This window comes from Strix uralensis, chromosome 14, assembly GCF_047716275.1.
Source record: "Strix uralensis isolate ZFMK-TIS-50842 chromosome 14, bStrUra1, whole genome shotgun sequence".
Lineage (NCBI taxonomy): Eukaryota > Metazoa > Chordata > Aves > Strigiformes > Strigidae > Strix > Strix uralensis.
In genome coordinates this window covers 5,783,922-5,806,163 of record NC_133985.1, presented here as the reverse complement: position 1 = coordinate 5,806,163, position 22,242 = coordinate 5,783,922, and the positions used below count along the sequence as shown (strand labels likewise).

Sequence of the window (22,242 nt, the reverse complement as noted above, 5' to 3'; positions counted from 1 at the left end):
CCTTGAGGCAGGGGTAAAGAGTTGAGCTGCAGCTAACATACAGTGTGTACAGCCAGGCTCAGTGCCGCAGAGACTGCAGCTCACCAGTGATGCATGCTCCTATGCTAACTAGATTAAAATATTTGTATTTACAAATATGTGGTGATACATAATGCCACTGAGCATAACAGTGGGCATCCTTGGAGACAGTGCCCTGGGAGGCTCTAGAGGAACATTTTAAAGCTCAAGAGGAGCTGGGAAAACTTAAGCTCACAGCTGGAACAGCATAGGTTTTATCATCCTGATTGGTCTCCAAAACATTATGAGACTTCCTTTTTCAGGCAGGAACTGATAGTGTATGTGTGTCTTCAGGGGGAATCGTAACAGCACAAGAAAGGGTGAGCTCTGAGTGCACTGCAGGCTGTTGTGTTGGTGGAGCTGCTGTTAACGTGTCGGTCATGGTGCATAGCTCCATGTCAACATTGTCCCTCCATTCACAAGGGAACATATCTATCACTGAAAAATCCTACTGTAGGACAAGGCAGGTGGAAATTGGCTGCAAGATGCAGTGAGTTGATATGAAAGCCAGTCTCTATATACAGCTTCATCATCTCAGATCCTTCTCAAAGGTTAGGGGAGCTTCTATGGCCCCATGATTCCATTCACTGTGGTGGACATCATCTTTCTGGGGCACTCACAGGGTTCTACTTACTAACTAATGCCAAGTTCATATTGACAGAATCTCAATTTTATTTTTATATCTCAAAAAACCTCTAGCTTTGGGCTTGCTATTTAATGCAAGTTTGCTGTACTGTGAAGTGGAAAAAAACTTTTTGCCTTAGTCTGTGCTTTTCCATTAAACACCTGACCCACTTTTGTCCTACCTGGATGCTTCTGTGCTTAAAATTGCTTGATAGTTCAGTTCTCCTGGATTCAAAGGATTATACCAGTTATCGAAATTGTCCCCTTTTTTTTGCCTTTTGTCCTGACCTCTGAATTGTTACTATTCTTAAAGAATTTATTCTACTGTGTCGTTTGATGAGGGAGAAATATGAATTCAATAAACATCCCAACAATGTTGAGATGACCTAATTCTGACATCTTCAAAAAGGTGAGGTTTTTCCCCAGTTCATTCTTGTGAAACATTTACACAATATGCATATTTTAGGAGGGGAAAAAGAAGAGGCACTCTATAAAACTGTGATGCATCTTAGTTTTCATTTATCATATAGTTCAAAATATTGTGCTTTCTGTAGCACATTTTTCAGTGCTTTCAGCTCACATTGTCTCACGTACAGTCACTCATTTGTGATGCCTTGGTTAATATACACTGAATAACGTGTTTCATTGAAAATATAGGTAAATCATTTTCTTCTGCCTCAGTGGTGATATACTGTAGTTCTATCAGATGTCACAGTGTTGTACACTGTAGGAGAATTGAAGCTATCTTTTGAGGGTGAAGGATTGTTGCCTTATATGAACCAAAAAGCACAGTGAAGAGGCAGCCCAGAAATGAATGCAAGAGGAGGACCTCAAGGATCCCACTTCAGGAGGTATCTTCCCATACCAGAAAAAAGGAGAAAGGGAGACCACAGGAGTGGAATAGTCTGAAGAAAAAGCACTTCTACGGCATCCAACCTGAGGATGGACAGGTCAGGGTTCAGTGGACCAAAGAGAAGTTACGGACCAGAGGGCTCCTTCTGCGGTCCCGCTTTGTCCATGGCCAGTCCTCAAGGGTCTCCCTATGCGGGACCGATGCTCAGGCACAAGGCAGGCTGATGGCTGGATGAGCAGCAGCTGGTGGACACATCCTGGGGCTTTCTTTTGGCAGGGTAGGCTACACTGCAACTCAAGGGGCACCAGGTCTAAGACAGCAAGCGAGCTGCTCTACCAGTCTAATATAACTTGAAAACTTACTAGGATGATAAAAGCAAATCATTACACAGTACTGGAACTTGGGAGACCTGAATCTGTTGCCCATGCTATCACTTACCTGCTTTCTTTACCACACCCTAGGATGTTTTTTCCCCTTTGTGAGTAAGAATAGCTCCAGTAACTCCTTTCTCTGTTTTTCTTTCCCAAGAACATGAACACATCACTTGCTTCCTGTTGGCCTAAGTTTATTTCCTAGCAGGATTGCGTGCTGGCTTGTTTCTCTTTGTCAGGATGAGCATTGGCTGTTGCTGGCCATCTGCTCACTCTCCACAGTCCCTTACCTACTGCTGGACACTTGCTTTCCTTGATTTTTCTCTTCATGTTTATAAAACTTGAAGATCCTATGCTGAGACTCCCTTCAGTCTAGAGAGCTCAATGAATAGTGGGGAATGCTGTAAGGACCAAGTTCCCACGACCAGCTTGTCCTTGCAAAGGTATGCAGGGAAAACCTGTGGTCAGCCCTGCTCAGAACGAGCCGATCAGGATTGCCATTCAGAGCGCAGCACTGCTGGCGGGTTTGCATCCTGCATGAACAAGCAGTGAATCAGCAGGCTGTACTGGAGCATTTACGCTCCTTTCCACCTTTTGAAGGTATCAGTAGTGCTCCCTGCAGCTGTTTGCACTTTTGCTTCTTGATTTTAAAAGCATCTTTTTGAGCACAGCTGCTTAGAACTCCCGGCTGGGCTTTTTAAATACCAAAAGAAAAGGTTGAAAGCAGCTACCGTTGAGTACTGAGCACAAATGACAACCCCAGATACAACATGCACATGTTATTGCGAAGAAGAAAGGAAACAAATGCAGTGGGAATTGTAGGAGAAACTTGAGGACCACCAGTGCAAGCATCAGAGACAAATTTAAAAGTGTGCCCTGTGAGTGATTTCCTGAAGCCCTGTCTTTTAAGCCGTCGTTACTCCTGGCCTCTCTCCTTACTTGCCTTCGTTCCTGCAGCTCTGGCTCTCCCACATCTATTCAGCAGGAAAGGAAACTGGTTCCAAAATAAAGAACTAGATAATGTACTAATAAAGCCGGCAAAAGCAAAGAGTCTGCTTGCTTAGTTATGGGATGGCAGCCCCCCCCCATCCCAACAGTAATAGTCTTCCACTTGTCCTTAGCAGGTCTCATAATGCTCGTGAAGGAGATTGTTTATCTTGGTCTCAGTTTTACAGGCAGAGATGGTGTGACTAGGCTTCAGATGTCGTACAGTTCTCATTTTCACAGCTTTTGTTTTCTGCAGTCCTAGATCAGCTTCATGGCTCTTGGGACATTGGCTCTGTCCCTGCAGAAGGTTTTGAAGGTCTCCCCTGCACTGTATCTTCAGATTTCTCATTTTGCATTCAATGGAGAGACCAGTTCTGCCTGTGAATGGGCTTTAGAGCAATACCTGCAAGAAAAGTTTTTCTTCCTGGTCTCTGTTTGGATACCTGGGTCTGGCCCACTGCAAATGTGTTGAATTGCTGTGCATATACCATAGAGCAGGTTAATAATGTTACACTGCATGCCCACTGCTACTGTTGTACAGAAGAGCTTTTGCTTAAGGTAGTGTTCAGGCTATATTAATTTGTACATTAATACCCTGTGTGAAAAGGATTCTGAATTGCCTGAAAACTAGCATTGTAGGTTTCAGAAAACCTACCTCGTAGGCTATTGTAGGCTTCGGCAAACCCTTTAATAGTCCTCAGCTAAAAAAGCAGCACTTACCATAGGTCATAAAAGTAAACACAAATGTGGCAAATCCAATTACTGTGGAAAATCAGACATCTGAGTGCAAGATGAAGGAAGTTGTACATGAATGCTTGACGAGAAATCTATTGAACATATTAAATTATACACTTCTCCCAGAATAGCTAGAGTTTTAAAAAGAATATAGTGCAGCATGCTCAATCAAGAACAAAAATACAAGCCTGGTGCACATCAGACTTGGGACAACTTACACACGAGGACTACTTTGAAAGTGAGAAAACAGCTTTGAACTCCACAGCATGCTATTACGCAAATACACATGCATGCAAATTATAAAGAAATCTCTCAGTAAAGTGAAGCAATATGACAGCCACCCTCCACCATAAACCAGGACACAAGCGATGGAAATAGAAAAGGGAGGTGGGAGGAATAGACGAGCACAGAGTCAGCACCCAGGGGCTCTGTTGGCCAACTCCAGGTTTAACTAAAACAGCCAAAGGGACCCGAGAAGGGACAATACTGATGTCAAGTCCAGCCCTTTCTAGTCACAGTCCACCTGCTACCCCACAGAGTGTTTACTCTCCAGAATACTTGCAGGGCTCTCTGTAGCAAACTTAGTAAACTACCAAAAGCCAGAAGAACAGGAGGAATCTACCAACTGCATTGAATTTTAGGTCTGTGCAGTAGCAGGGTAATTGTTAATAAATGACACTTCCAGGAAGCTGGCTGTGGCCCATGCTGCAGAAGTTACCTCCAGATGTGACCCAGGAGGGTGTCCTGGGGTGCACGAGCAGGAACACAGGGAGAATTCAATTCATTGCTGAGCATGGTTTTGTGTTAAGATATTGTATGGGGAACCAGGCCCAGAGAGGTGCAAATAGCTACTTTTTTATATCCTGTGTAGCTACTTTTTTACTTCCTGTGGTGTAAAGTGAGTGCTAATTCTAGAAGAGTGTAGTCAGGGTGGACATGTCCCAGACCATGGCAGCTAGCTGATATAGAGCTTGTAACTCTGTAACACCTAGCTCTATTGCCTGAACTCTGATAATTAACAATTTACTGTCCAGAAAATTAAATTGGTTCTAAATTTATGCATGGCAACAAGATACCAATAACTTCCTGAGCAGCTCACAAAAGTGGAGTTGGATTTTAGTTTTCTGGTCTGGTGAGAAAGGTTAATGAATGTTGTACATCCATATTAAAATAGTTGGGAGAGTGAGCAGCTGGCGACAGCAAGGGTGCCTGAGCCAGAGGAAGGAGTGTTATTTGTTCTGTCACTGCCTTTCTGTGCGACCTTGCGTGTTCTTGCTGGGAATTTTATGTATTGCATGTCTTACTATCCCTTAATACCTACAGGTATGTATAGAGCTTTGGCACTTAGGGCGTTATAGACGTGCAAGGTATTAAGGTGTGGAAGGGCTTCAGTAGTGAAGGGGTAGATACTTTTTTTTTAGGTAGTTTCCATACCAAATATAGACTTTCTGTTTGCTTTCAATTATTTTCCCATGGTTTGTATGAAAGTGAGCTGGCAGACTGCAGTGTGGGCATAAGGCGGCAGAGGCACTGCGATAGCGTAGGCTCCTGTGGACCCAATTTGATCCATACATCTGCCCCAAGGCAGCTTCTGGCAGCTGCTTTCTGACTTGTTCATAAAACCCTCCCAACATGGAGGCTCCACAGTCTCTCCAGGCAATTTATTTCAGTGCTTTGTTCCCTTCTCCAGTAGAAAGCTTTTCCCTCATACCAAATTGATTCTTCCTTGCTAAACTTGAAGCTAGTTACTTCTCTCATCCACTGAGGACATAGAATAGATTAACCTCTTCCTCTGCACTGGTCTTTTGTGTACTTATCATCTCTCTTTGGTCTCTCCTTTCCCAAGCAACCTCAATTTGTTTAGGTCTTGTTTATTAGACTATTGATCATTCTCACTGCTCTGGACTTTCTTTAATTGGCTTATATCTTTTTGGGTGTGCACGACCCAAAATTGGATCTTGTACTCCTTGATAGTGTGGAGAAGAGTGGAAGGGCTATTTCATTTGTCTTGTAAGTTGTCTCTGTGCTTGTACTTCTAGAAGAACATTTGCCTCGTTTTTGTAACATATGGTTTTTGATCCTTTATAGCTCCTGATTTTTTTTGTGGAGCTCTAATACCAGTAAAATTATTTTCTGCCTTACATTTGTGCAGGTGATTATTCCAGCATAGGTGTAGATTTCTGTGTTTGTTCCTAGTGAGTAGAAACCTGGTTTTGTTTGTTTTCAAGATATTTTTTAAATCTACATTTGATCTTCAACCTGTTTTCCCCCTTTCCCAGACTGGTATTATTTGCAAATGTAGTAAGTACACTAATTCATCTGCCATTCATAATGACTGATACCAGACCTAAGAAGGCTCCCCATGAGGCTCAGGTTTTTTATATCTTTTTTTGAGAATGAACCTTTGACACTACTCTGAGTAGTTTTTCAAGTAGTGCTGCATCCACCCCCTCGTATTTTCACCCAGACTGTGTTTTCTTAACTTATAGACAAGAAAGTGAGGTAAAATACTGTGGAAATCTTCAGAGAAATCAAGATGAGACACAAAATCTATTGTCTTACTGTCGAAGGAAACGAGATTGGTTTGACACCAATTACTCTGAACAGATCCAGTTGGGCAGCCACTCATTTTCTTGTGATTTTCTCTCTGCTTACCAATTGTTTGGTTTTATTTGCTTCTAGGAGCTGCAGCTAAGCTGATAGATATCTAATTCCCCATCTCCTCATCCTCCGCCTTTTGTGAAGACAGGAAGTGTATTTATCTTGTTTCAGTCTTCTGCACCTCATCCCTGTTCCTCAAGACTGGATTGCCAATAACTGCTAACAGCCCTGAGATTTCATCAGCTGAGGTTGGATATCAAGCCCAGCCAGTTTCAAAACTTCTGGCTTATCTGAATATCCTCTAACCTCTTCCTTCCCTATTAAAATAAATCTAGTCCCATGTCATTGATTTTATCAGTTTCCATACTTTTGGGTAGAATCCAGTTTGGATGACCCCCTTTCTAGTTGTTTTTTTCCACATCCTGTGTGAAAAAAATTATTGAATTAGACAACCTTGTTGGTAATTATCATGCTTTTTCCAGGCATATATGTATTTCCACTTTGTAGAGGCTGTTGTCTTTGTTGCTCAAGGTCATTTTTTCACATGCTCACACACACAAAAAAGCTGCATTCCCCTTATCTTCCTGATTTGGCAGTCTGGATTATTAAACTCTCTACTATGATAGGAGCCAAGGTTTCTTTTTTTCCCAGCTAGCACCTTCTCCTACAGTATGGATTTAGGTGTTCATCTTTGAGGTAATCTTCCTGCTGATTTCAGAAACCAAATACTTTCAGCACAGAAATAATTCCAGTCTTTACAGCTCTCATGACAGCAGGCCAGATTAACTTCTTCAGAGCACTTGGAAAAACTGCATGCAAACTGCAGGCCACTCAGCCCTGGCTGCAAGCATGTTTTGTTCGTCCTATTATTCTGGAAGGCACAGACGCAGTCAGTCATCTCATGCTTTTCTCCTTGGTGACCTAATGACTCTTACACTGACAGCTGCAGAGGCAGGAGCGGGAAACCTCAGTGGAAGAGAAGTGGTAGGGTTAAAAAGAAAAGTGTAAAATCCTCTCCAACAGTTGTGAATTAATATTCTTATCTGGGAGGTATTTTCCAAACCCTGCACAGTGCATTCTTTGTAATAACCTAAAGCAGGTTTGATTCCAGCAATGTATTTCAGCAAACATAATGGTGTATCTTTGCTTTGTTTGTGTCCTTATGTAGAGGGATGGAAGAGGAAGGCATGCTGCATTTATTTGGAGCACAAGCGGTTTTGAAGGGAACAGCCATGTTCAGGGTGACAAGGAGAGGTCACTGGGAGCTGCTGCGCACGCTGACTGCTCCCACAGCCCGTAGAGAGGCTGAGCCAGAGCTGCGGCCTTGCGCAGGGGAGACACGGCTGCTGAACTCTGCGCCTGGCACTGTGTCCCTAGGTCAGGCCCAGACCCCAGCCCTTTCCTGCCCCACAGTCTTATGGTGATGGGTTTGCATTAGCAAGGTTGCAGTATTGTTTCCTTTTTAAATGACCTGCCTTCGAATGTCAGCGCGTCTCCACTTGCAGCTTTCTCTTAAACCATGATGAAGAGGGAAGAGGCACTGGCAAGTTGTGCTCTGGTTGTTTATGCCTCCTTTGCCATATGCTCATTCTCTTTTAACTAGCTGTACTCTATTTGATCTCTCCTCGTATGGAAATATTCCCATGCTTTAATTGTTTCTATTGCTAGTGTTTGGACCTTTTCTGTTTCCTTCTGGGACCCTGATGCAGAACCAGGTTTTTAAGCCTTACTAAGGGTTAAGCACTAAATGCCTTTGAAAAATTGCACGTTAATTCTTTGTGCAAAGTTTTATCCATGGATAAAGTAAGGATGATAATGTGCACCTTTAGGAAGTTGCTGAAGATTGATGAAATATCTTTGTAAAGCACTTTAAAAGCTTTGCATGGTGTGTTACTTCCTGAATTGCAGATTACTGAACACTGTTTAAAGATAGCTAACAAACTGAATGCTACCATATGCAGTATTAATTGCATATGCAAATACAGCAGGCTTCATTATAGGATTCACTGGCATTTACTGTGAATTCTGTGACACATTACTATAACAGCATGCTTTTATTTGAAGTAAAATAAAATAAATGAATCCAAAAATACTTTGGGGATATCTTTATCAAATATTTCCTTTACTTTGAAATAGTCAATTAGCCACCATTCAAATTTTATATCAGACCTGTACCAGAAAATGTTGGAAGTTGATGCTTCTAGCTGAAAAGGAAGTTTGTGGCAAAACATTCCATTCTGAAAGATGACACCAAACTGAAAAGGGTAGGATACATCACCACCTGATTTTCTTTGCAATAGGAAAATGTGAAAAAAAACCCCACTTGCAGAGTTTATTTCCTGTGTTCTGGACCAAGAGATTGCCTGCAGCACCAGCAGAGCGGAGATGTCAGTCTGTGGTGTCCTCATTGACTCTGGAGATTTCTCAGGGAGGTTAAAGGAAAAGGGGCCCCTGGGCTGGCACATGAGGAGCCTCAGGGCTCTCTCTGGATGCTCAGCTCCTGGCGGAGGCCAGCATGGGAACCTGCCCTCAGGGAGCACGCCAGGCGAGGCACATTGGGGTGTTTCAGGCAGTGATGTCTGTGTGCAGAGCTGAGGTGCTGTCTTTGTGCGTGGGCCTGTTTCAAGAGCTGTTCTGTAGTCGTAGGGAAGAGCTTGCACAGCTGTCTGCAGCATGAAAGACATAAGCAGAAGGAAAACCTCAGTCAAGACCTACAGGAACCAGAAACCAGAAGACCAATTAACAAAGAGTTGACTAGAAATGTGAAAAGACCGAAAGGGCATTTAAGGAGGTGTGAAGGGAAATGAGACATGGCAGGAACTGGAAGTACCATGAGGTTCTGGGGATTGCGAGGCAAAGTGGCTAAATGATGCTGAAGGAAGAAATGAAGTGACCTTGAGTTAAGCCAGGAAGGTTAATTCAAAAGTACATGTTTTGGTTGGAAACGGGATATTCTGGCACAGTATCTGGGACAAGTGCTATGATGACAGATTTCTGCTGCAGAGAAAACCCTTCTAAATAGAGAAGGTCATACGAAAGAAGTACCAACCTCGCTCTTCTCTACTGGAATCTGTTTGCAGTATTTGCAGAATTAACTTGCTGGCCAAAGGGGGAAAATAATAAATGGTCTATTTTAAGTGTTTAAAAAGCTTGTAATGGTTGCAGCTTTACGGGTTTGCTAATTTATGAGAAAGGCTGAGATGCAGGTTCAATGGCAGTTAGTGACAGCTCTTCACTTCGAATGTTTGCTATTAAGGCAATGCAGCACAACTATACAGAAGCAGAAGCAGTGGGTATGATTTAGATCTGTGTGTTACCACATCATTCTTATGGCTTTTTTTTTGTTTACATTGAAAACTGAAAGTGTGCTTTCTGCTTTGGGATTATTGGTTCTCCCAGCTATATCAAGTTTAATTGCTTATTCGAACCATGAGACAGTGCAGTATTTCAGAGCTAACATTCTTTGTAAATCCTGTCACTCGTTTATTCACTGAGAATTGATATATTCAGGTTTAGTATATCAGAAATGAAGCTAGGTAGCAACTCCATTTTGAAAAACCTTATGCTACTTATGCCTTTTAAAAGTGAAGAGCTATGTTTTCAGACAAAGACGCTGTCTTTCAAGGTGGGTTATTTTTGGACTGTCTGACTTGAGATACTTCAGACCTGTATTTCAGAGGCAGTGAGGGCACCCACCCCAAGATGCTTGTTGCTGTGAAAGCTGCACTGCAGTGACGTGTTGTGATAGCAACGAGGCTTGGTTCCTGCAACTTGGGGAGTGGCTGTATGGGTAACAAAGCTCTGAGTGTGAATCATTAGACACTGCTCCTTATCTTGGGCTTGGTACTGACATGATCACAGCCAGTTTGGACAGCAGGCAAAAATTCTGGCTTCAGCCGCAAAAAGTGTAGATACACTGGGGAGAAGGAAAGCCTGCATAACTCACAGGAGAAAAGGGGGTTGCCTGGCTTTAGGTGTTAGACCTGTGAGGGGGTAGTGGAGGAGATAGATTGAGGATTTAAATGGCTAAGATCTAGCCAGTAGTTAAATTAAGGAGTGAAACTGGAGGCAATATCAAAGAATCAAGAAGAAGGAACCATCAAGTAGGAAGATCTGCTAGAGAAGAGTCTGGTCTGGGAGCCACAAGGCATCACTGTGCAGAGATCATGGGGAAAACCCACTGTAGTGCTAGGGCCTGAAAAATAGGCCCTGAAACAAAGTTGACCTCTAGATGAACCTCACAACCAGATGTTATTCATTATTAGTATCTGTTAATTACTAAAATCTGTATTACTGTTAGCATTTATTAATTAGTATCTGATCATTAACAAAATATGTTCACTCACTAGTGAAAGATGTAGCTTAGGCAAAATGTAAGCAGTAGTGAGGATGAAATGCTGTGAGAATGTATCCAACTTTCCTGGTTTAGCCTTGTTCAAGGCTGAGAACCCAAGTGTTTGGCCTTGTTAGAAACTCCCTTCGTTCTGCCCCCCGAGCCCTGGCCAGGCTTTGGGTGGAATCCAACAGGAGGATGAAACCAGATGTTTCTGCTCAAAACAAAGGTGCCAGTTATTCTGGCTTGCTGGTTTTTGGTATATAAGGCTGGGCCCTCTTGCTGCAACTTGGGATGCCTCACCTATGGATGGACGCATCGCGTAGGGACCACTTGCAGGGAAAGGTGCTCCAAATCCTCGCTGCAACCGGGGCTGCCCAGTGACAGCGGGTCTGGATGTTGGTAACGTATGCAAGTGGTGATGCAGCTTTCTTAATCACTATTCTCCCCATCATGTAGTAATGATTAGGTGCATTGCCTTGCTTAACTGTATGTAGTAATAATTGTGTACTATTCTGTATTTTTCTTACTGCTTATTTTCTGTATTACTTAGTTATATCCTCTAATTATTAACAGTAAAATAAGCCCACTGTTTCCACTGTGGTGTCTGAGTTTAATTGGCACCCTCGCTCAGCAGAACACCCACCTTGTGAGGGAACAGAAGGGAAAGCAGGGGACCTGCTGGGGTGGGCATGGGGAAGCCTGTGGCACCCAGCAGTGAAAGGCTCCATAGGTACGAGACAAGGCAGTGAAGACTACAGTGCCCTCAGAAGAGTCTTTGGTTTCTGAACCTTGCGAATGAGAGCCTGTAGCATTTGTGTGAACACGTGCTGTGTGACACAATGCAAAAGTTGCATAAATTGTAAAACTAGGCTCTCAGAAAGTTAGAAAATACTATAATTAAATTCACTAGCAGAGCTTTAACTTAGTGCCCTGAGCAAATACTTCATAAGCAAACCCATCCTTTCTTCCCCATGCAATCCTGTTTCTTTTATTGCACAGCAAGATGTTGCATCCTTAATTTTCTATGACTTTTTACAGAGAAAACAATGTATTTTAACCCTACCCATAATCAAAAGCATACAGACTGCTTTTGTCTTGAGACTTTATCTCAGTTTCTGGTTTTTTGTGACATCTTGATGCAGGCACATATCCTTAAAATTCCCAGCTGCAAGCAATTAAAAGCACAGTCTGATAAGGGAGAGCGTCAGATGAATTGAAGAATGCAGGGCACACATACGTAATATGGCTTTCTTCTCAGATGCTATTGATTGTCAGAGATTACTGGTAAAGAAATACAATGCTGCAGCTAAAGGTCTCTGATTTGTATCCAACTCAAATCATAAGAATTGCAAATTATTCCATTTAATGTGTGTTTGACAGTCTAAAGCTGAGTTTGTGCTTCATTTCCAATTTCACTGCTAGATCATTAAGATTACACTAACATCTTTCAACGGTAGAGAGCTTAATTAAATTAAAATATTCCCTCAAATGTAAGTTGCGTGCAATTGATGAATTTTGTTTGTGTCTTTAGGAAGATGTTGTGCATAACATAATTAATTGGTCCCATGAAAGTCTTGAATTTTTTCATTAAATATAATTTTGAACAAATTATTAACAAAAATTGTGCATCTCTTTTGAGCTCGCATATCATTTGCAATGATTTGACTGATGTAGTACATAAGCCAGTATAGGTTCTGTGCAGAAACTGCTGAAGTAATTTATCAGTTTTTATACACTATAGGTATACATTTTAGACATTCAGATAAGATTTAGCTGAGTTTTAAACTGACCTTAAGATGTCATAAAACGGGCATTCAACACTCAAGTTAGTTCCCAACTTCTGATGTGATTTAATCAGGCTTGGTTACAAATGTAGGTTGGGACAAAAACCTTTCAATTCCATTGATATTTTCAATTCTTCTAGAGTAGACCTTCTGGGGGGCTTCCTAAAGGTACTGTTTGATTTAATGCTTCTTCCAACTGATTTGTTATATAATTGTGGTGTAATGTTTGTCACCTTTGAAATTTTCTAAGTAAAATTTTCTAGTGCATATTACAAAAATTGTAGGTGAGTGTCATGTACCAGAGGCAGTATTTGTTGTGAGGGCTGGTTGTTTGACACTACTCCTAAGATAATTGTAAGTATTTTTTTTACCTTTTATGAAATTTCTTGGTCAAATGTTTCTCTTGATCTTAACTCTCCTTTAGGAAAAAAAAAAAAAAAAATAGGCAGACCAATTCTACCTTTCTCTGTACAAAGTCAAAGAAAACATGTTGATGCTTTGCCATAAATAAGCTTTCACGACTATCTTGGTGCTGCGACGCCATTGACTAGGGAATAGCTGAGGTTCCCAGAATTATACATGTGTCTTTGACAGTCAAAAAAACCCACTTGCATTTGATACGTATATAAAGTTGGAGAAACTCTTTCTACCTTACCAAAAGATACTTGTTCTCCTAAGATATTCATACAGCTTAAACATGTAGATTGAGAGATTCTAAGAGATGTATTTAGAAGCCCATAAAGAGACTGCAGTAGTTTCTTTACTATCTAAATGCCTCAGTTTCTTAAGATAGTCTCAAACAGTTCTAAATATATTACAAGTTGTGACCTGTAACTCATAGATTTAATGTATGTTTTTTAAAAATATCAGCAAAGCCTAAACCAAACCCTTTATTAATGTGGCATTAAACAGAGTGACTGTGAAAGTATGCTTCAGGAGTTTCTGACCTTCCTGAGCATGCATGGCAGGAAAACGCTGAAGTTGCAATGAGGAAACTGCAATTTATAGACCTCCATGATACCTCAGTCCTTAGAGAACTGTGCAGAAAATAAAAATAAATGAATGTCACCGATCTGATGTTATTGCACATCTGCCAGTGCTGCTCTGCCCACTGCTCCCACCTCAGTGCCTCCCCATCCTCTCTCAACTGCTGACCCTCTCAGTGGAGCCAAGTTTGCCCTGCACAGTCCCACACCTGAAGTGAAACCTGAATGTTAGTTGGAGAGTCCCAATAGTTTTACAAATCTAGATAGTACCAGGCAATAGTTTTTGACTGGAAAATTGAATAGATGGCTTTTGAAAATATCAAAGCATTTCACGATGACTTTTAAAGAATGATTTGGAGATTATGTTTCTCTTAAATACTTAAAGCACTGGTTTTTAAAAATTACCAAAAACTGCAAACAAAAAACCCACAAACCACTTCTTTTTGACTCAAGCCAAGGGTATTAGGTTAATCCCTAGCTAACTCAGAAGTTTTGAATTTCAGCTGTTAAAATGCAAAATCTGTTCCCTGCTTAGTCCTGATAGTCTCTGCCTGGTTAGTTTAGTCATGCCTCTCATAGCTTTGCTCTCTCAGAGGCGAACAGATTTTCTGGCGTTTTCAAGGTCTAATGAATTTGGTGTAAATGGACTGTATTCCCTCATACAGAAGTGGTGGGGTGGGGCTGGGTGGAGGACGTGGCCTGTTGCGGTGTTACGTTCTGTCTGAGCACTTTGGTTTTCCCACACACATAACTGCATATCTTTTTTCCTGTGGGCCAAGATCAAATCGTTGAGAAATGGGCATTTAAGAGTGAGCTCGTTCGTGTCCGGAGTGAAGATGTACAGCTGCTGACCACACAGACATTCATCATGCTGTTGCCAGCTTGAGGGAGCAAGCAGAGCAAAGAGGGCTCATGCTGGAAGACCGCATGGCATGTTTCCAGACAGGAACATTTCTGTTTACTGAACCACTGTTTGTCATAAAAATAGTTTGAAGTGCCATTCTCTGCCTTTGCTTGCAGCCTTTGCCATCATACCTGCATTTTACATCTTTCCTAGATCCTATTTAGGGTAGCAGCAGAGACTGCCCTGACCTTTCCAGTGTTCTGCAGCATGACAGGCATTTCCTGCTCTCCCCAATTTACAGTCCTGGCAACGTTTGCGTAAGAAAGATGAGCTAACTAATTAAAAGCAGAATTTTTAAAAGGTTAAGGTGCAGCCTGCTGTCTGGGCTGCGGTGGTACGTTTCCAGTTGCTGATTCATGAGAAAGACTTGAACAAGACCAGGAGGCATGCCTGATGTCTCCTGATTGGGAAGAACCTAGAAAGGCAAATGCTTGTCTACAGGGATTATTTTGGATTTTTTTGAGAGCCCTGTGACAGGAGATAAAGCCTAACAGCAGTATCCAAATGGGAGTCCACAACATCAGGAACGCATTTGTTTCCTTTTCATTGCTGTGGTGAAACTGGGCCAGTAATATGAACCACTATCTGTTAGTGGAAATACATTGTTGTTCTGAATATATATGTACAGACCTTTTCTCTTTGTTTTTTTTTAAATACACTAACCATGAGAAAAATGAAACACAGTGCTACCTCTTCACCAAACATTGCTGAATTTCTCTGATTGTGGTGGGTTGGCCTTGGCCAGCTGCCCACCCAGCCGCTCTCCCGCTCCCTCTCCTGGTGTTACAGGACTGTTTCTCACATATTCTTCCTCACTCCCAGGCAGCCTTTTGCTCTTTCTTAAATCCGCTTTCCCAGAGGTGACATCAGCTTCGCTGAGGGGCTCGGCTGTGCCAGGCAGTGGGGCCACAGCAGAACCAGCCAGAACCGGCTGAGTCCAGTGATGGGCAGCTGCGGCCTCTCCTCACAGAGCCCCCTGCAGGCCCCTGCCAGCGCCTCGGCGCCAACACTGGTAGATATTTTAGTCTCCTACTTAATTCAAAAAGGATTTCTGCTTTATGTCCTGGGCAGAATTCAGTCTTTGGTGGCTGAAACGGGAAGGGTGGGAGAGGGAAATCAAATGGCCCCACTCAAGGAGGAACTGTGACGAGCCTTGCCCGGGACCAGCCTGGGGACAGACAGGTCGGAGGGGTCCTGGACAACAAGATGTCCCCACCTGGAAGAAACCTGTGACAATACAGTGAAGAAAAGCTTTGATGTAGAAGAAGGTAAGTTGAAGAGGTTTTCAGTTGTTCCTGGGTAGCAATGTCTTTCCTTAGTTTAAAGATAATATAAAGACTTTTGTATGTCAGTGCTCATCATAAACATCACACAGAATAACATGCGATATTGAAACTCATGAGATGATGCTGGAAAGAAAATTCAGCTTCAGTTATTCCAAATGAATTCCCAGAATTCCTGATCAAAACGGTGTGCTGCTGATTTCCTCAAAAGCAAGGTACTTTTCAAAGCGTGTCTTAGTTTTTAACCAAAGGAGTTTTGCTTGAAAAATGTATAATGGGATATCCATTGTGTTACAATTATTTCTACATGAGCAATCTATGATTCCATGTGAACAAAATCAGCAAACCACATTTGTGTCTTTAACTTGAGAAAGGATGTGAGGATTGAGTGCTTCTGAGGTGATGGGATTCAACTTGTAGGGAAAAGCCTAACAGCAATTTATAAAACAAATAAACATGAGGTCAGTATGGGATTCCACAACAAGCTACCTGGCTTTCTCTCGTTATCAAGTTTTAGATGGAAATACTTGCTCTTCTAACAATATAAACTAACAGAAAATTATGCCATTCCAGATTTTTGCTTTTAAAAAATATGGTACAGACAACATAATTCAGTTCCATTGTTCCTTATCTGTGAAGATTAGTCCTAATTTGGGGAAGTATAGATCACCAGCATAGACCTGTAAAATCCAAGGAATCCACTCAGTTAAAACATATACTTTATTGTTTTCTCAGTGAAAGCCTGGCTTTCACCCAGATATATTAGGCTTAAATTTTCTTCGATAGTGTGAATAAAACATCTGTTGTTTTTAATGATGATTTGCTGCAAGTTCTGGTGCCTGTCATCCCTTCTAATAGTAAATTATTCATTACTCCAAGAATTAATTCAAACAAAGAAGTAGTTCTTACAGTAAAATTGATTCCAGGTACTCATCTTGCCAATGATCTGTAATACATGCAGTAATGGTTACAAAATCTGATCCTAAGTGAAGAAAAAAAGTCTAAAAACTTGGATTTTAGACTTGATGTTTGTTTAGTCATGCATAAAATTTGTGTAGCATAAACATAAAAGCTGGGATTATGAAAGCAGACAAGGAAATTCAGCCATGTCAACCCCATGTATTTTAATGAGTTGGTAACTAAACCTTAACCTCACGTTGGCTTGGCAGGCTTTAATATCTGTGTGTGGAGTTCTCAGAGGATTTGGTAGTCACTGCTGTAAGCACTGTAAATTAACACTTGTTGGAAGTTTGCTCCTTAGCTGGATTTAGTGCAAGACTTCAGCCATTTGGCTGAATTCTTTTTTTTTAGATTTGTGAGGTTTGTTTTTCTTTGGTGCTACAGCAAGTACTTTGAAAATTGCAGTACTGCTTGTAAGACCAGTGGGGGAATGAATCAGTTACACGCCTGTGTTATCATTGCCTTTTAGTTGGAGATGGGGAGACTCATCCTGAAATTTGAAGGAGAAATGATCAGTGTTGGACATGCTCCAACACTCCATCTGGGAACTGCACGCTCTCCCCTCCTGCTCTGGTTTCCATACCTAGGGAGTCTGGTAGCAGTTTCATGGTTTGGCCCAGCGATATTCCTTGGACATTTCAGAAGCAGAAGAAATTATTATTTGTAAATTGCTGTACCTTTTTTTTTTTTTTTTTAGATAAAAGTATTTAAGAAATCACCTTCATAAATTAATGTTGTCCCGTACCCAAAGAAACAAGCAGTTTTAGGCAACCTAATGCAAGTATTTGTAACGCAAAGAACACACAGATGCCTCTTTTTGGATCCAAGTTTTCTAACAGCCTAATTTGTAAATGAGCTTTCTGTGTATTCACACACTCCTAGTAATTTGGCTCGCAGACCTAAGGAAATGCAGTCATCAAGCTGTGAATAGTTTCCCACACTTTCATGCTTCATTTCCAGGGAGAGAATCATGTCTGAGTGACTTAAGGGGAAAGAGCTGCTGAGGCATATAAATACATCTATAATAAACAGTGCTTTTTAGAAATGGGCCTGTGTCTTGGTGAGGTTTTGCTGTGAGCAGTAGTGGTTTCTGCAGAAAGCAAATCTAAATGGGACACACAAAGGTCTGCAGATAGGAGCAGAGCCTCCTGTGTGGAGTGAAGGTTACGCGTGAGCAGAGGTACGGTAAGTGTGTGTGCTTCCCTAATATGATTAAAATTAACAAACCTAATCTGACTTTCTATCTGGGGGATTTGCAAATGCCATACAGAAATGCCTGAAAGTATGTGATCTATGCACAATCGGATGGGTAGATTCAGCTGCTGTTTAATGATTGCAGCTTTGATAGCTTGGATCTATTAATATAATAATACGTTGATGTGTCATTATCTGCTATCATGATCCATTAACACTATGATGTCTTCTCCCCTCTGCTGTCTGTATGTCTGAGATTACTTTGTTTCAGGGCTGAGCTGTGATAGAGAGGAAAGCTTTGCACTGGACTTGAAAGGAGTTGGTGAATTCAGCTGTGAAATTGGTCTTGAATTTTTTCTGTTGAAATACTTATGAGCAGAATGGTCAAACTCATTCATAAATTTGACACCTTTAAATAACTAGTTTTAGCCAAAAATATACTGCTGAAGTGACATATACGCAACACATTTCATTTGAGCTTATTTTAGAAGTTAAGATAGTTCACAGAATAGTAAGAGTTGAGTCTAGGCAGGTGCTAAGGAAACCACGAGCTAGATTTGTGGAGCCTGAGGAGGAAACTCCTCTCCCAAGAGGCTGTAGCACTGGTCTGGTTTAGGGGTGAAGTTCCATCTTTATGAAGTGAGATTTGCGTGTGTGTTCCCCTTTCCCAGGAGAGCATCTCTCACCCCAAGAAGTATTCTGGTCCAGATCTGTTCCAGCATCTTTGCATAATAGAGATGGCTTTAATTTTTCACAAGGCCGGAGAGCAACCCTGTGTCTGTTGGCAAAGAGCACGCCAAGGATAACGTGGATTTAGAAACCTGAGGCACGGGAAGGCAGTATAAACTTGGTTTTGTGTGTTCTTGATGAACATCAGGATTCCTCATCCTCAAACTCTGAAGCTGGATTCCAGGAAAGGCTTCATGGCAGTGAATGCCCATCAGAGGGAAGTGCCCAATTCCCTGTGCTACAGGACCAGTCCTCTTTGCCTTTCCCCCCACCCGCTGGCTGCCTACGCAGAGTGTAGCTCCTCGGAGGAGCCTGTCTCCTCATGCAGTGGGGAGGTTGGCCCATGCTTCAGCTGGGAGTTGCTCTGAGTACCAGCTTACTAAAAATTTAAGCAGTGCTTAAGTGTTTAATCCTGCACCTTGCCATCACTAAACTGATACTTAAAAATGCTTTGCATCAGGATTTTGCTGCCATTTGAGCTATTTTGCATGAAAACTGGTGATTACAGAATGATAATGTTTTGACACAGTGATAAAAGCTGGGAAATTCACCATTAGCGGTGGTGTTTCACTCTTTCTTGCCTTTACTGCATGACAGCTTTAGTGTAGGCAGTAATTGAGTAGAAATGACAATAGCGATTAACTTATAACCTTCTGCTTCGGTACACATTTTAGCATTCATTCAAGGAAAATTGTCCATTAAGAAAGTAAATATTTGTATGTGAGTGAACTGTGATAAAAATTCATACAGCTTGGAATATATGCTGTGAATATCAACATAAATATAAATATGACTACGATTTTCAATTTCCATTGCAGGTTTTGCCATAAAAAATATGATTAATCCCTTCTCTTTTCTTTCCTAGTTTCATGCCTTCTCTGTTACAGTAATTAGGCAGAAAACTGAAGTTTAGATAATATTCTTTACGCAATTACTATCAATTGGTTAAATAGGCCATTTTGGCATTGATTTTTTCCCCAAGAAGCCATTAAGTTTTTTGCCCACGGTTCATTACAGTTTGTGATTAGCTAGTCGCAAAAAGAAATGGAAAATGCTGATTTATGTTTAATGAATGACAGCTTCCTATTTCTGGTTGCTCCATATCTGTGGTTTAAAGCCTTGTTTATTAATTAATAAGTAGAATTTCTCTGCATCTTTGATCGTTGATGCTATCACACAGAATACTGAATATTTAAAAGTGGTTTCCAGTTAATCTCTAGCACATGTGCTGTATCACAAGTCAAAGCATCACCTTACAAGAACTATGATCAGTGATTACATGTATAAGATGCTCACTTTCCAATTTGGAGTGAATATACTGTTGGTGAAAGGGATAGGTTTAACACTGATTTGAATTGATCAAGTGTCAGGATAGGCTATGAAATGTCTCCTAGAATAGTTGAATTATCCATGTTAAGAGCTGTTAATATCCATGTTAAAAATTATCCATGTTAATAGCTAGGCCTGAAAAGGAATAACCTGGTTTTCTGAAGTCCTGAACCCTTCAGAGATTTTCTGGATTTCAGTACCTCTGAAAGTAAAGTTATTTCATTAAAACATTTTGACCTACAATTAGGAAAAAAACACAACCAACCAAACAAAAAACCAAACAACCCCAATCTTTAACACCAGACAGCACCAGCTCCTTCTAGTTTATTGGTGGTTTCTGAGGATCCACTTAATGTGAAAACTGCTCCTGGAGGTGTTGGTTTCACATGGCTGTCAGCATCAGCTCACCACTTTCTACCAGAGCAGGCATAGCAGGTGAGTTTTAAGAGGAATCTGTGTTTGTGAAAACAGACAGCAATTGTTACCTCCATAAAGCTTTCCTTTTCTATACTTATTTGTGCTGCAGAAAGCTTTTGATTCAAAGGAACTTGTTTTGCCCTTTGATGTGGTACAAGCCATGCTGAAATGTGCTGCGTGTGCGCATCGGTGGGGCTCTGGGGTCGGGCAGGCCAGCGCCTGCTGCCTGAGAGGGAGCGGGAAGGCAGGGGCAGAGCCTGCCCCGGGAGACAGGGGCTCTGCCCCGTGGCAGTGACAGGCAGTGCTGGCTTGTAGGGACAGTGGTGGGATGGAGAAGGGGCCATTAGGGACACCTGTGCTGAGTGCTTGCTCCCCAGCTGCCCCAAGGCTGGGCTCTCATCACCTCCAGCTTCAGCTGCTGCGGGCAGAGCCTTGTTGAGGTGAAGGCTCCTTTGCCAATGAGCAGAGCTCCCATAACTCAGCCCACCTGTTTGCAGTTTATTTGCAGCTGTTCCATTAAACCTGTGATATACATTGCAGGTTAATAAATGCCTGTGTTGCAGTGTGTCTCTATGTGAGTGTGGTCTGGGGGAATAGGTATTCCTCTGCTAAATGCTAGAGTTACATTTACTGATACAATGTCAGTCTACTTACTGAGATTCATTTGTTATGCAACCTTTCCACTTGAAAAAAACGTGTTTGTGTGAAACATGGCGCCTGGTTAGGAGTGGCTCTTGTTGCTGGGTGAGCACCTGAGCTGAGTGCTAATGCAGGGAAGACTGGATACCAGGCAAGAAAAGAAAGGGCTCAAAAGAATAAGCATGATGTCTACCTACCCTGGCACCACTGAATGGCTTGGAGGAGTGTTCAGATGTAGTGGAGCTGTTTCAGGTATGTTTGCCTTATTTATTCTCAAGTAAGACAATTTATTTAGTAGTTGATTTATTTCTCCAGATGTCTTCAAGCTAAAGATATTAATGTGTGAGTTTCAAAACATTTTTTTTTTTAGTACATTGAGTGCTTTTTTGTGTATTTCTCTTTCTTTGCTAGGTTATTTAGTTGTAAATAGACTTCCTAATTGTTTTAGCTTAGCAAAAATTTGGGTTTGTGTGCCAGGGAGCTTGTGTAGCTGCACAGGTGGATCAGGCTTGCAGAGAGCAGGTGTGCTGTGAAGCTCAACTGAATGTGTTGCTTAGTTTTGATTCCTTGCTAGACTTCAGTTTGGCACAAAATCCTGTGGACTGTGGATGCTACTTCAGAATAAAGATCTATTGTATAAGGCTATGGAGTTGTTTTAGACTTGCATGTTTTAAATACAGCTCTCTTGATTCAAACTACTCTTAGTTCTCAAGGGAACCAAGAGGGCTTTGAACAACCAACTTGTAAATGTATTGATAATAAGAAATTGGTGTTTCCAGTGTTTTGTTTTAGAGGAGGCAGGTGCACTGTGTCAAGGACTCGGGCATAGTTTGTGAGCTGGTGGCCTGGGAGCTTATAGGAAAGAGGAGTGTGGCATGGCTGCACAGGGAGCTTGGCAGTGGCTTTGGAAGCAAGAAATTCTAGGACAGGGGGGGATTTCCTGCTATATTTTGATATCTTACAGGACGTTTTTTCTAATATATGGAAATGCAGATTGAAAGGGATTGATCAAATTCAAGAAGTTAGAACTGGTTCAAGGCTTCTTGTTACTGTGGATAAAACTGAATTTTGTCAGTGTGAGGCTACTATGTTTAGTAAATTGAATTCTAGGGGCCAGTGTGAGTTTGGAGGAAGGAGCCCTGTGGGTTCAGGGTGATGGAAGTGCTGGGGCATGGGACATTGTTGGTGAGGCATATTCAGGCTTGTTTTTCTCTCTACTTGTTGTGACTTCCACTTAACCACATTCGTCTGTGTAGCCTTTTACTTCCAGTCAGTCTTCCAAGAAATATCCTTTTCTCCTTACCCTGCAAAATCCAGCAGCCAAAGAAATAAAGGTGTTATTTCCACCCTATCAAAAGCAAACACTTCTATAAAGCAAATGCCCATCTAGTCCACATGTGCTCTTTCCACCTCTTTTTTCCCCTAAAACAACCCTGTTAGCAGCTGAGGAAGG

The 22,242-nt window shown here is 41.7% G+C and overlaps 1 protein-coding gene across 3 annotated transcripts in view; it reads left to right on the top strand.

Moving 5' to 3' along the window:
- The window catches only part of KCNIP1 (potassium voltage-gated channel interacting protein 1), a 134,206-nt gene that overhangs the window by 8,891 nt on the left and 103,073 nt on the right, over positions 1-22,242 (top strand). Inside the window, exon 1 of one of the 3 annotated variants that reach the window (XM_074883720.1) lies at positions 17,654-17,661. The exons of the other annotated variants lie outside the window; for them this stretch is intronic. The gene's annotated coding sequence lies outside the window, so the exon portion shown is untranslated. Of the gene's footprint in view, positions 1-17,653; positions 17,662-22,242 lie in introns of those variants that run through there. 3 annotated transcript variants of the gene reach the window in all.